We start from the raw sequence: 15,821 nt of genomic DNA, 5'->3' as shown, positions 1-15,821 counted from the left end.
GAGTCAATTATCATAAATAACAAAATAAACCTAGATTTTGTTTTCCACGATTCATATACCAATTTTAGATTTAGTTTTTATGGTGAAATCGTTTATTTTTTACGTAAAATAACAATTTATCCAGACGATGATTAAAAAATTATTTTTATTAATTATGAATTTTTATACACATTGGTATTATAATATTATGATTCAATGTAAACCAATTAGAATTGATTATTTTTATTATTTATATTTTCGAAGTTCTACAGTCATAATATGTTTATCGTGTATTTAATATCGTGCACTTGTTAAACATAAGTCAGTGTTACTTGGGAATTTTAGTAGTTTATTATTTATGATAAAACGGCGATTTATAAAGATACCCAAATTTAAAATTAAATACTCGATGCATTAGTGGTATTACATTACATAAACACGACGGCGTATGATAACATCTGTTTAAAATGGTTATGTGTACATTTACGAATAGTATTATCATTATTAGTATATTATTATCTTATATTATTCGCATCATCGTTTATATTGTTTGTTATACCATCGTATCAATAAATTTAACACCAAAATGGCAAATATATAAAATATTAATTACTCAATGGTTAAGAATATTAATACAATTTCGAATTTTTTTTAGAGCCATTTTTTTTTTTTTTTTTTAATTGTATATAATATGGGCGGAGAAGTTAGTATTAGAATGATGTATTATTTTGTGCTTTACATATACTTTTAAATAGTTTAATATTTGAGAGCAGTTTTGCAAGAAAATTTGATATAGTTGGTACTTCAGCCTTCAGGTATTAAAAGTATAAATTTCTAGTACTTTTCAAAATAATAGACAATGCATTTTTACTTAAAACTAATTTTCAATAAAATCGATTTTATTTTTTTGTTATTATAAAAATCGAATTAGTATAGAGACATAAAATGTTCACGAAATATCCATATTAAGCCATGATATAATTTTAAAAATGTTATGGTTCTTTTTGAGCTATTTATAGATTTAGACTCTTTTGATTTATTTTTTATTTATGTACGGTAAAATTTTTGTTTATAAGTAAAAGTAAGTTTGAAAATCTAATAAAAAGTTCTTCCTAAATGTTTTTATAGAAACCTATAATCTAAAAATATTCATGCACAATTTAATTTTTTTTTCTTGTTATCTAAACGATTACAAGTATTTAAAGTAGTTTTAAGTTATTTATTCACACTATTCTACAGTATACCTAATTATTTGAAATAAATAATAACCAATAGTGTAAATTTAATACTATTCACTCATTGGCCGCTACTTTTCAAAACTGATAAAAACGTATAATCGTGAAATTTGGATCAGTGTTTAAGTAGTTATTTTAATGCTCTATAAGTGTGCAGTATGGTAGGCTTATAAAAGGTACATGATAATTATTGACAGACACAGTCATTTTGTTTTTGGTAAATAAAACTTAAATATTTTTTGTGTATAGTTTAAATTTAAGGACATTTAGAAAGGGTAAGTCCACAGGAATTTAATTTGTTACATGATAAGTTAATATTATAAAAATGTCTATACAATATAATATATGCAATTTATTTTTGTCAACAATTAGTTACACCAACCTTATAATTATTAAAAACATAATTTACTAATAGCTATACAAAGAAATATTTTTATATTTTATAAGTATATTCATAATTATATATTATTATTAGAAGTTTTTTTCACAATATCCACTCAGAATCGTGTGTCATCGTATACCTACTATGATATTTGATTAAATTTAAATTGTACATACTTTGCGCATAATGAGTAATAGTGATAATTATAGTAATCTACTCAATTACTTTATATAATCGACACCTATACTAGAATGATTATTTTTTTTATTTTTTTGTTTTTCTAATAATTTTCAAAGTTACTGAGAATTTTGTGAAATTAAGTCTATAATTTATTATGTATACAAATTTCATGAAAATACTTACGTAAGACATGAGTAATAACGTAACTATGTTGAAAAAGTTACATTTTTAGAATCTAAGAGCAATCATCAATTTATTTGAAGCTAGGTTATTGCAGTTAGTACTGTGTGTTTACTTATATAAAAAATAAATGAATAGATTATCAATACTATCTCTGCTTATCCGAATAGGTTTATTTTACACGCTGTATATTACAGGCACAATTAGTTAATGTGAGAACTATTAAACAAAATTACTAAACATTTAATTATTTTTCATTTTGTACTTGCATTTTGTAGGAAATTTTGTTAAACATATTCTAAAAAATAAATATGCAAGTCTTTTAAAAATACAGTTTTTATAATTTATTTCCATTCGATAGTATTAAATTACATTTATTAATTATATTAAATTTTACTAATAATTTAGTTCACTGTGTAAAAGCAATAATTTAATACTGGAATTAATAACATATAATTTTACATCAATGATTAAAGATAAAAATACTATTTTTATACGTCTGGGCATTTAGTTATAATGAAATTTCTTAATACCACACCTTCTCGGTTGTTAAAATTATGTCCGCTATTTGGAGGCATTCTTTAAATAGAAGAATCTGTTTGTAATTTATTAGTATTTTTCAGGTATTCGCTATTTAGAAGTGTCCGTTTGGGAAGATTTCAATTTTATTTTATTTTTTAAGTGCATTTTATAGAGAATCGTATAAAACATTTCCAAAAAGGCTAGTAAAATTACAGTTTTGGTTATAAATATTTTAAATTATTAAATTGAAATACTCAAATAAAAACATATAGTAATGGAAATACATTGAATAAAAATGGAAGGTAGCTGAGAAAATTAAAATTTGTTTTAAACGACAGGATTTAAATAAAACGTATCTAATCCATTCGCGCTCGACAGCGTAATTTCAAAAATAAATTGAACGCTGTTTTTATGTGATAAAATGAAACCGTTTTTTTTTCACAAGACTGTTTTATTTGAAGTATTTTCTACTTTCATGTTATATTATTATAAATTGACAAGCTAATATTTTGTTTCACTTTATTCTCATGACTAAATCTTAACCCAAAAATGAATTCAAATAATTAAAAATATTATGAAGTTAAGAAAAAAACTGTTCAGAAAGATAAATAAATAAATATAAATAATAACAATTTATACATAGAATAATTAATACTAAATCAGTTTCACAGTATATTTAAAAGGGGCCAACATACCGACTTATTAAACTTCATCCTTAATATAACCCGTCAAACGTGTCTAGCTTAATTTATTATAACTATCATAAGTTACATTAAATTAGAATCCATTCAAATTTAAACGTACCAACTTTCTGATACAAACTTTCAAATATTTAGCAAAACTTTAAGCATTTACTTTCTTTAAGAAGTGCTTTAATTTTCAATATCGTTTATCTAAAAATAACTTATAACTTTTTAATTATATATTCATATCGAAGAGAGTTTATCTATTAGTCAGTTAGCAATAAATTACCTTCAGAAAAATTACAATAACAGGTTTCTCTAGCCATTCATTATAATTATAATTTATCAATTTTTTTAACTGAGATTGTTTACAAAAGTAATATCTTAATGGAAATATATTTAATCATAAAAAACGAGTTTAGTTGAAAAAAAAAAAAAAAAGAAAAATATTTGTTTTCTTTTTTTTTTGTGTGTGTGTATTTTTGTATTCAAAAAGTGAAAAAAATGTTTAAACTAAAAAAATGCCTCAAAAATTTTCAGTATTTAAGGTGATTTTTTACAAAAATTGGATAGTATCAATAAAAATAAAAGTATCAAATTAAAAGATAAATAACTTTTAAAAATTATTAGGAAAAATATGGAAAAACGTAAATATTTTCACGAACACCATAAATTATTGTATAGTTATATTTATATATATTAATCAACTCTGTTACTTTAAATATTTATATCAGTATATATTTTTTTATCATATATTTTTCAAAATAGTTTGACTATTATGGATTTTTTTCATTTAGGTTCAAATAATAAGATGACGTATAATTTTTATTAAACGCATGTATTTACTATTTAAAATGTTTATATAATCAAACGTTTAACTATACGCTATATTATACCTACTAATAAAAAATTATTAACTTATTATAGGTACTTAAGAATTTTATAAATAAATAAAAAAAAATCTTTAAAAATTTAAAAATAAATGACAATAATTTATAGTATTAAAATTAAATATAGTTTTTTAATTGAATACTAAATTATTAGCAAGCTAATTAATACAATATATAATGTAATACACATAACTCATGTTAAGTTACTAAATTTATATTATACTCAAATCTCGTTTATTTGGTAAGTGTTAACAGACATGATTAAATTATGAAACAAAAGTAAATAATAAATAATTAGTTATATTTAATTTATGACATTTACATCTATATCAACTGATAGAATTTTACGTTTTCTTTCCTGGCTATTTCTTTCGATGTTGTATCTTTCTAAACTTTCTATTAAGTTTATTTTATAAACAGTTTTGAGTCAGTTTGATTAAAAGTCAGTTTATGTTGCATTTGTATGTATACTAAGACAAATACGTAAGCAAGTTTTGGTGTAGTACATATATGTATTATTTTACATTGAATTACGGATATAGGTGTATACGAGGAAGTTTTCTCGTCATACCTCAACAATAGGCTATATCTATTGTTTGTAGGCATTTCGCCTAACTTTACAGATCTATATATCAACTCTTTTACTGTGTTGACATATTAGAAATTGTAGTTGTGCGACAAGTGTAAAAATCGATGTGTTCGACTCAACGATGGGATGTAGTCTGTAACGAATAAATGTTCAAAACCTCAAAAGGGATTTTGTACGTCATTTTATATAGTATTTTATCAGTAATAATGTTTATGAGATAAATATTGATTTAAAAGGAAATAATTAGATGTCACTATTGTATTAAATTATAAACCGAATTTTTTCATTTTTTGATTTGAACCAAAGTTATGATTTATTTATTTTATTAACGTATAATTTTACTTTTAATTGTTGATTTATCAAATATTTATTAAACGATTAATAATTTTATAATTTGGTACTTTTTATATTTAATACATACAAACAAATAAAACCAAATATATTAGCTGCAAGACGTCTTATTCCATAATTTGCTATGTGGTAAATTACTTGTATCAACGTATAGTTAATTATTTTGTATAAACTGATATAATTCATAAACAATATAAGATGAAGGATTCAGTAATCAATGTTTTAAGATGATATTTTATTGAATGAAAATAAATTTATAGAAAAAAAACAAGCAAAAACTTGTTAAAAATCATAGTTAACTATTATATTTTTTAATAAATACATATATTTTAATTCTTAAATTTCAATCATTATTTTAACAAATTTTAAGAATATACATAAATAAAGATAAATTATTTAGTTAATGCCTTTTTAGGAAGTAATTATTCCTATAGCCAGGAAAAACAAACAAAATATTAAGCAGATTTTTGTCAAAATAGATTTTGTTTTTTTATGTAATTAAAAAGCGAATAACCACAAAATCTTGATTATTTTTAGTTTTTTTTATTTTAATGTTAATAAAAAAAATTATAAATGGGTAAAAAAATAACTGCAAATTTAAGACCCAGTTTCTAATAAGTAGTTAATTCCCCAATTAAAGAATATCGAAAATTATAGTTTTAATATTTTTTTATAATCATTTAATTTTAGAATTTTGACAAAGTTTGCAAAAATCTAGAAAATTCAAAATACTATGTAGTTAAAAATACATAAAAAATGTTCTGTTCATACCTATGATATGAAAATTAAGTACAAGATTTTTCATTAGTTTTTTAACTTATAAAAAAAAAAAAACTATTGGAAAACTAAATTAATTTTTATGAACATTTGATTTTAAAATGTTTTACAATATCATTCACCCATTTAATAACTATTTATTTCTAAACGATTTTTGTTTTAATTAAAATACAAATAATTGTAGATTAAATATATTATTTAATACAAGATCCCGTATTATAAAATATGCTTAAATCTGTATAAAAATATTAAAAATATTTATGCATAATTTTTCTTATATGTACCTAATTAAAGCTATAATTTTAACGAAATTTATCAAAATCGCAAAATAAAATACTAATAATTTTGTATTTATAACTATTAAGTAATTTATACTGAAACTACCAAAATTTAAAAAATATACAAAGGAAATTATTTTTTGTTAGACATTATAAATTATAATAATTTGGTTGAAATTAAAAATTTAATGATATATAGGTATATCGTTGTTGTAAATTTTATTATACACAATGAAATTGATGATTTATTTTAAGATAGTATCTATTTGTATTATGAATCTAAGTTTTATGTTTTATAGAATATTTACGTAGAGAAAAAATTAAATTTCGAGTTGTATACATTTTTTTAATTAGGTATAAATGTATATTACTATAATTAAGTAACACATTATCCAAAAATGTCTTCCGCTCAGAATCGTTTTTCGTTTATAATGATTAATGATAAATCATTGAATTAAAATTTTATACACCCATAATAATAACTTATTTAACACCTAACATACAACAGTGATTATAATTTTAGTTCACTAAATGGTTAACATTATAATATATTAATTATTTATAAATAAGATATCACATAATATTTTTTTAAAATAGCACTGATATTAGAACTGCTAACATTGTTATAATGATAAGATAAAATATTGTCATCGGTTGACGATTAATATTTTTAATTGATAATCGGCATATACTTTTCATTTAACAATATAATATTATTAATGAAATTATATAGATAAAAAAGTACAATATTATTATCATGCTAAAATACAAAATCAACATAGTTTGTTGACAATACGAAAAAGAATTTTTCCGTGCATTTCAAAAATATCAACGATCTGCCAACTTTTTAATTATTTACTGTTGTTCTAACCACGTTTTTTTTATCATGACACCAAGCTAGAGAACATAATGAGTTATTGGTGAGATATTACCTTAGGTATTAATGACTAAAGTACACGATAATTTCAACAGTTATCAAAATAACTAATAACCAGCATCTCAATCCGTAAAGTACCGACATCCCTCTTCCAAATTCTTATTTTTATAATAATATATAACCCCCACAATAAACCATACTTTTTTTATTTTATTATATACACAGTTTTCTGTTTGAATTTCTATTTCTTCTACCTCGAAATACATTCAAAAAACAACAAATAAAAATAACTTAAAACCTAAATATTTATTTTACATTGTATTATTATTATATCATTACAATCATTACTATCATAGCATGGTTAGTAACCCGAGGCGAAGCCGCAGACAAAGAATCAAATTTAAAATTGTTTCTAAAAAAATTCTCCTATTATCCTTTATATCTAAACAGAATCGCGTTTAAAATATAAGTACCTATTATATATACTCAATTTATTTCTGCAAAACATTCACAGAAAATTACTTATATTCTTATAATTTACTATATATTTAATGTAAGTCATTATTATTATTATTATTTTACGAATATTTAAAATATGACTTTACTCATTTTTTTAAAACTATTTGTTTTACTTTATTTAGTTCATAATATACTTATTTTTTATTTGTCCATCGACTTAAAATCATTAGTTTATAGGTTACCAGTCAGGGTTCTTCCTTTACGGGGGAAAGATCAAAATTAGATAATTTTATAACTATACAATGTTTGATTATTATTTTATTAATGCAAATATTATTCAGTCTTAAAAACCACTTTGGCATATAAATATATATAAAAGATTAAGAAATTATTTTTGTAAAAACATATTTATTTTTACAATAAGTTCATAAACTTTTTTTTGTATTGAACAAGCTTAGTCGTTTATAATAATTGGTTCTAATATTCAAACATTTTACACCCGCACTAGCTACTATTATTATATTTTATAAGTTTAAAAATGTATATAATTATTTAGACATGATAATTTAAGTAGTTAATAGTCATTATAATTTGGAATTTAATCTCATTTTCTAATATTTTTAGATACCTGTATATTAAAAACTTATAATTTATTATATAATATGTTATTTGTAGTTTATATCTCAGTTTATGCGAATAAAAATGTACAAAAAAAAAAAAAAAAAAAATTAAAAAAACATTATGTATTAAGTTTATTTTATAGTATATAACATAGTATAGTACATATTATGGCCTATACACACAGTTCATTCAGAAATATGTACAGGCATATAAGTATTTTATTTGTAATTGAACATTTATTTAATGGTTATTTATCAGTATAATCCATTTTGATATAGGTACTGATAAATGCTCGGAACATGATATTTATTGGTAATAGGTTACACATTTTCTTATTCATTAATGTATTATATTTCTATAGTGACCTATCATTTATATTTATTACAAGTAAAATGATCAAGTAAACATTTTGAAAAAAAAAAATAGAACTTCATTATTTAAACAAATAAAATAGGAAACGATAAATGCCATTTTAACATCTTTGCTCTGTACTTTATCATACTGTAGAGTGTAACATAATATTTATTACAGAATTTATATATATAATTAATAAGCGTGTAATATAATAATAATAATTACACATTTAATAAAATTAATTATTTGTTATAAAAATAATAATAGTTATAACGAAGTAATTGGTTTATTATTTTATATTTGTACAATTAACTTGCAGCAAAATTAGCTTATTACGATATATTCAATAAAATTCATAAAAGTAATTCTATTCGCTTTAATAAACTTATTAACAACACATTTTTTATTAATATTAAATCCTTAGGAAAAAGGGATATTATGATGATCTGCGATTTTTACAATTTTGAAGCTATTTCATATCAGAAAATATTTATTTAGGAATGTAATCGCCAATTATATCACGTTGGTGTACGAGTATTATTTTATTCTTATGATATAGTATATTGTAAGAGCTTATATTTTATAGTCATTAATAATTTTGTCTCGTTATCGTAAATTAGATTCGGATAGATTCATGTAATATAAAAAAATAAATAAATTGAAAACGATTTACATGGAAATTATTTCATTTTTTTTCGAGTTATCATATTTATATAGAAATTAAAAAAACGCCGACCTATTGGAAAAATAGCTAACTTGAGTTCAATAATTATTTAGGAATAGTTAATTTTTTACAAACGAGTTTATACTACATAATAGGTATTTGAACTTAATGTTATTTTAAATTACAAACATATATTGTATAGGTAAAATGTTTTGATATCTAATTAATACAATTACGCAAGAAAATGTCTTGGGTTAGGATAATCTGCAATCTTTATTACATTACAGAGTGCCTACGCTCAATATATTATTATTATAAAATGGGTGGTGATTAGCTGACGATATAATATGGATTTACGGGGTTAGCGTAAGATATACTCACTATTTCACAAAACATTAATGTTATTTTAAAATATTTGTTTTACCAAACTTAAAAACGTTAAAAATAACATTTTCGTAAAATTAAAATATAATGTTCTTAAGTTTTCTATTTTTTTTCTTTTAATAACAACATACCTATATTTTTTATATGTCAATTAATAATAATAAATTGCACGAATAAAAAGTCTATACGGATGACTTAAAGTTATACGAAAATAATTACATTTTAAAATTTATGCAAATAATAATTATTAGTGTGTCTCACTACGTTAAACGAATCGCTCAACACAACACCGATTTATAACCATATCGATAATACATATTATATATTTAAAATGTCACACTATCTACATTTCGATACCAGCACAAATATCGCGGTTTATTCAATACAAAAATAATGTGTACGTTATTATACATACGCCGAGGGTTGCGCAGAATCCGCGAGTGGCAACGCCGTCGCCGCCACCGTCGTCGCAGATGAACCTTACGTACACAGAGACACACGAGTGTGTGCGTGCGGCGCGAGCGGACCGGAGCGACGGCAGTCGGTACGCGGACACTAGACACGTTGCGCGCTCGATCCACCACCGGCCACCACCCCGGCGTCGAGCCAGACATCGTGTCGCAGGGTCGAAACGATAAATTAACGTCGCGTTGACAATTTATACATTCACGGCCGTTGTCGCGTCTGGTTAGTATAGTATACAGATAATATCATGTACGTATATTGTTATGGTTTTTGTGCGACACGATTTCGTCCCGCAAAATAATAATAATAATAATAATAATAACAGTAATAATAATGATTACGGTGTAATCGATGTAATTAAAAAAAAAAAAAATTATATCATCATACAAAAATAATATATATCGTTGTAGTTAACACAGTTCGTTTTAATGTAATACTACACCGTCATTGAACACGGGACGTAGGCATTGATATTGAGAGCTGGTGGCTACCGGATAAGCCGAAGACCATAAGACATGATATGATATTTTTAATATATTTTTCTTATAGCGGTCTAAAAAGTCGACTAATGCGAACTGTTATTATAATTTAGTTATTAGATCTATATAAATATAGAGAGAGAGTGATATGTTTTTGATTATTTTTGGCTATTTCTTTCTTTCTCTATCATATTCGCTTTAATATATACCTGTTTGTGTACCTATATCAATCACTATTGCCTTTTATACTTCGTTTCTTTTTTTCTACATAATGTATTTATAATATAATATTCATATGCATGTTCGTTTTGATATTTAAAACGTCCATTTTACCGAACAAATCACGCGATAACAGCAATGCTGCATAAAAACAGCCATCCGTATTGTCACCGAACGTCATGTCGCGGCCAGCGGGTTGCATGTATATGGTTTTAAAATCGAATAGCTGACGGTGAGTGTTCCTGTTATATTATTTTTTGTTATTTCGTTTATTTTTAGTCATGGGCATATATATTATGTAGCTCATATGCAGGTATGCTCGCTTGCGAATCACATTTACGTAGTTTGCCTAACATCATCGAACAAGATTCTCTATTTAACTTTTGTCTTAAACAAAATTCAATAATCATTAGGTATAGCTAAAATAAAAGTTTTAAACTGTGTTCACTTATACTCAGAATCAAAACAAAACAGACTATGGAAACATCTATGTTTTTACATCATATAAAAATCCATCATCTCATTACTTAACACTAGTAAACCCTCGTGGGACATTTTATATTTATTTTATAATATATTTTACGTAGTATAATAAAGTGTAATAAAGCATAATCGGCGGTGTTTATCTTTGATTTGCTTTTAAACTTAACTTAAAATTATATGCTATCTCTATAGGTAATAACAAAAATTAAATTTAAAAAAAATTAAATCCAACAGTATTGTTTTATATTGAATTTTATTAATATCATAACTTTTTATCTGATTTAATTTTGAATTAATAAATAAATAATTAAAATTTACTAAATTATATTAAATTATAAATAAATTATTAAAAATCGTGAATCTATAATATCCCTTTACATTATCGATAATAGTCAATAATGATAAATTATAGAACTAGGATTTAAAAAAATATTTATACAATACAATATAGTTCAATAAGATTTAACTTTGTTAAAATATACTAAAATATACAATACAAGTATGAATTAATATGCAATGATATTAATATAAATTGTTTTTACAAGCTATCCTTAAGTGAAAATGAAGTAAAAATAAATTGAGTAAGAAAATCAATGTTATTCTTTATATAAGCTAATTAGTTTTGTAAGACTTGATATAAAATAAATTAATATCATCTTTAATAAATTAAAATTGTTTTTTTGTTAAAGATAAAATATTTAGTTTTATGTAATTAGATTTATTTGTGTAATACTAGATAAGTAGCTAACCGGTCTCTGTAAAATAAGTGTCAAATATACCTCATAATTGAGTAGGTTATTGTAATATATGTGTTAAATTTGAATTTAATGATAAATCATTTCATGCAAAAAATGGAAAATGGTTCCGAGCAGAGAGTATCGGAAGGAAATTATCTGTCATATATTTATTAAATATGAATTTAATTAAATTAATAAATTAATTTTAATTTAACCTATTATAGTTATACATTTTCATATTAATAATGTGGTAGGTCGAATCAACTGTCACCGAAAACATAATATTTATTGTGTTATAAGGTATTTGAATAGTACCTATCTATTTGAATCAATAGCAATTATAATGTAAATAAGTTAGTCGTATGCAGTGGCCTAAAATATATAAAAATATTTTGAAAATTTCATTGAATATAATAAAATATAATAATTTAAAAAAAATATCAAGTCATTAAAAATAAGTTTGAATAATAACAAAATAACTATAATCGTTATTCTTTAATTAATATTATACATCAATTTTATCAGAATTTCAACTAATATATATATATTAAATTGTGACAAAATATTTTTTTAGATATTTAGATTAAAAAAAAAAAAAAAAACTTCTCATGACTTTATGGGAAATCTATTATTACATTTTCAAGCTTCATCTGTAACAATTAAACAAATAATAATTATTTAACTGCAAAATAATTTTCAAATGTTTGTGATATTGATATTTTTTTTTGTAAAATTTTGAAGTTCAAAAATTTACAAAAAAGTCTTGGTTATTGTTTGTTTTATACTTATATAACAAGCTATATAGGATATTTTATTACATTAATTGTAAATTTTTTTATCAATGGTACTTAAAACTCTATAAAATTGCAAATTTTCATAAATACCAAAAGAGAGTCCAAATATTATGAAAATTATGTGTATATTATACATGTATGAAAAATCTTAGATTATTCGTTTTTCAATTACAAAAAAAAGACAAAATTTATTATTTTAAAAATCGTTATTTTTTTATGGATCCCTTGCTATGCTCAGGATCTAAAATAATAACTGCAATTAATTTTCTATGTATTGGGTAATATTAAAAATAAATAGAAATATTTAAATGATATTTGTATTCGACATGTTAAAATAAAAAAAAAAACTAATTGTTTAACTGCTTAAAATACCATTAAATTAAAAAAAAAAAAAAATTAGTGAATAAATAATTACCATATTCTTGTGGTTTATTTTACTTCATTGAGAAGGTAAAAGACGATGTAATTACATTATAATTTAATATAAGAAAACTGACGGTTTTGAGAAAGGAATGTTTACAGGAAAAAGCTGTTTTCTCGACCATTATTATTTCATAACGTATTTCCCTAGTGGCATGGAAATTCCTGAACGAATTTCATTAACAAAGACCTCGCAAGGTTCATAACAGGAAAAAAATTGTGGGTCAATTTTTGCTCGACTATAATGCAACAAAAAACTCTAGCATAATTTTCTTAATTATATTTTTCTTATACTTTCAGATGAAAATTGCATCAGTTTATGTTAGAAGAGTTTAAAAAAAAAAAAATAACGTTAGTAGTGGTCATATTTTTACTCATTATAAGTATAGTATTTTTATAAGAAAAAACCTTTGAACGTTAAAGTACGCAATAGACTTTTAAAAATTCTTCCGTGTGAGTCATATATTTACATAATATAATACATTTTCTGTCGCATCAGCCAGTCATACAATTGCACTGTCGCCACTCAAGTTACTAGTTTGCATTCCTAATAATTTATAGCCACCTTTTTAGTGCGTTATTCATTAAGTTTATTTTTAAAATTTTTAAGCTTAAAGCTATTTTCGATCATAAGTTATAACTTATAACTCTTAACACTATTTGAATTTTTTTTTTTTTTATACGTTTTCATTAAAACTTAACTTACAGTTTATTACTAGCTATGACTAAAGTTTAGACAAGACGGGAAATGTTGAAGAATTAATTTTATCTTTAAGCAAATTTTCTATTTCTTTTTCTTCATATTAAAATTTTAAGTGGTTTTAACTACTATAACTTTTTATTTAACATATAATGGCAGTTTTTAAAAATAATCCTATACCTTTCTTAGTATTGAAATTAAAATCAGTGATCTTACCTAAAATTATAAGCAAAAATAATTATATTGTTTTCTTATATTTTTTTAATACTACCTATACTCTGTGAAGTGTAAATTAAATTATAAATATCTTTGAACATTTTATAGATGCGACAAGACATTTTTTAATAAAATATTTATTTTGTACACCTTCTATTAGTCTATAACTTTATAACGAACATTTGTGATATTTACGTTAATTTATAGTTCAATAATAAACTCTGAATAGTTTTTTTTTAAATTATTTAGGTATTCACATTTTTTTTTTTTCCATAAAACAATTGTTTTTTAATTACATAATATTATGTATTATGAACAAGTAAAATTTATTTCCAATTTATATTCAGAAAACAAAGCAAAGTTTATATGTGTGGAATGTGAACTAAAAAAGGTATAAAATAACCGATCACGTATCAAAGCTCCTTCGATACATGAACAATACAAAGTAAACTTGGCACCATCTATGTTTTTTGTAGTTTTTTAACGCCCAGTTTCTATAAAAACTTATTCATTTATTCACATGAAGTTTGAAATAAAAATCGTAAAAGCGTAAACTTTTGATCTCACTTTATTGAATAATTGTGATACAATAACATTTGTGGTAAATATTGAGACATTTAGAATATAATCCATTAAATTATTTATTTTCTAAATAATTTCGAATAAATTAAATATATCTTATAGAAAAGAGATTTAATGAATAAAAAATCTATAAACATTATGGGTAAGTAGCAGAAATCATATAAATAGTTATAATTGAGAAGTACAGACAGGGCCGTACTCAGACCGATTTTTTAGGCCATAATTCTAAGTCTATTTTTAAAGTGCCACTGTTTACAAAAACATTGGAAATCTTGAGAGGTCCGGCTGTAGCTTAGGTAACGAGCCCCAACCACTTTTTATAACTTATTCATTTATTAACATTGTATTATTGTGTATGAATTAACTATTAATTTTTGTGTATAATATGACAGATTTGTCTTTTAAAATTGAACCTAACTTTAAGGAAAATAAAAATGCCCTGAAGATTTAGTTTGCCTGATGTCCGCCAAAGCTGAGAATATATATATATATATATTTATAAACCATTATATTTTGTTTGAATTGGTTTTTATAACTTTGTATTTTGTATTGCATTCATTTTTTTTTTTAATAAAATTTTGGTAAAATTAAAAGCTAGTGTTTAGTTTAATTTTAAAATGAACAAAATTCTTATATTTGTTTTCCATACTTTTAATTACTTATTGCTGTCAATTCCGTAATATTATCTGTAATATGTAAACATAACACAATTTAGTTTTAAAATTGGATAGCTATATGTTGTAAATCAGAGTTTTAATCGTATTAAATTTTTCTTTTTTTTTAGTTAATACTATTAAAATATTTCGAAACCCAGGGGATCACTAACAGTAAAATATAGAAAGCGTTATACAGGTAGACATTTTTGTCAATAGTGAACATTTGAATAAATAAAAAAAAAGTTTGCTGAAAGGATTTAAAATTAAATTATTACTGCGCTGAGTCTTCACTAGAAAGTTTTATCTCACAAGCAAACTTTTATGATCACATTTTCCAATCGCTATGCTTTAAACTTTGGTGTAATGCAGATGAATTCGTATGAAATTTTGAAAGTTATGAAAGCATTCAGAGGAATAGAAAAAAACATTGTTTATCGAGCACATATTATTTTATTAAGCACCATATTCGTTATTTTTTAATAATCAAAATATATTTAATTTAATTTTGTTTTTCTAGTTTTCAAATATAATATTTATTCGATTTAAATTATTACTGACTGAAATATGCATGTGATAGATGTGAGATGTATAGTTAGTGCGTGTTTATTTGTGTGTGTAGTGTGTGTGTGTGTGTGTGTGTGTGTGTGTGTGTGTGTGTGTGTGTG

The 15,821-nt window shown here is 23.0% G+C and overlaps 1 protein-coding gene across 7 annotated transcripts in view; it reads left to right on the top strand.

Moving 5' to 3' along the window:
* The first annotated feature begins 9,917 nt into the window (after positions 1-9,917).
* Positions 9,918-15,821, top strand: part of LOC112595498 — a 111,852-nt gene continuing 105,948 nt past the window's right edge. For 2 of the 7 annotated variants that reach the window (XM_025340742.1, XM_025340737.1), the window contains exon 1: positions 9,918-10,092. The gene's annotated coding sequence lies outside the window, so the exon portion shown is untranslated. The other 5 variants (XM_025340743.1, XM_025340736.1, XM_025340738.1 and 2 more) reach the window with 4 other exon arrangements.

Source organism: Melanaphis sacchari, unplaced genomic scaffold, assembly GCF_002803265.2.
Source record: "Melanaphis sacchari strain LSU unplaced genomic scaffold, SCAv2.0 Contig27_pilon_pilon, whole genome shotgun sequence".
In the NCBI taxonomy this organism is placed as follows: domain Eukaryota; kingdom Metazoa; phylum Arthropoda; class Insecta; order Hemiptera; family Aphididae; genus Melanaphis; species Melanaphis sacchari.
The sequence above is the reverse complement of the archived record's forward strand: the minus strand, read 5'-3'. Positions and strand labels throughout refer to the sequence as shown.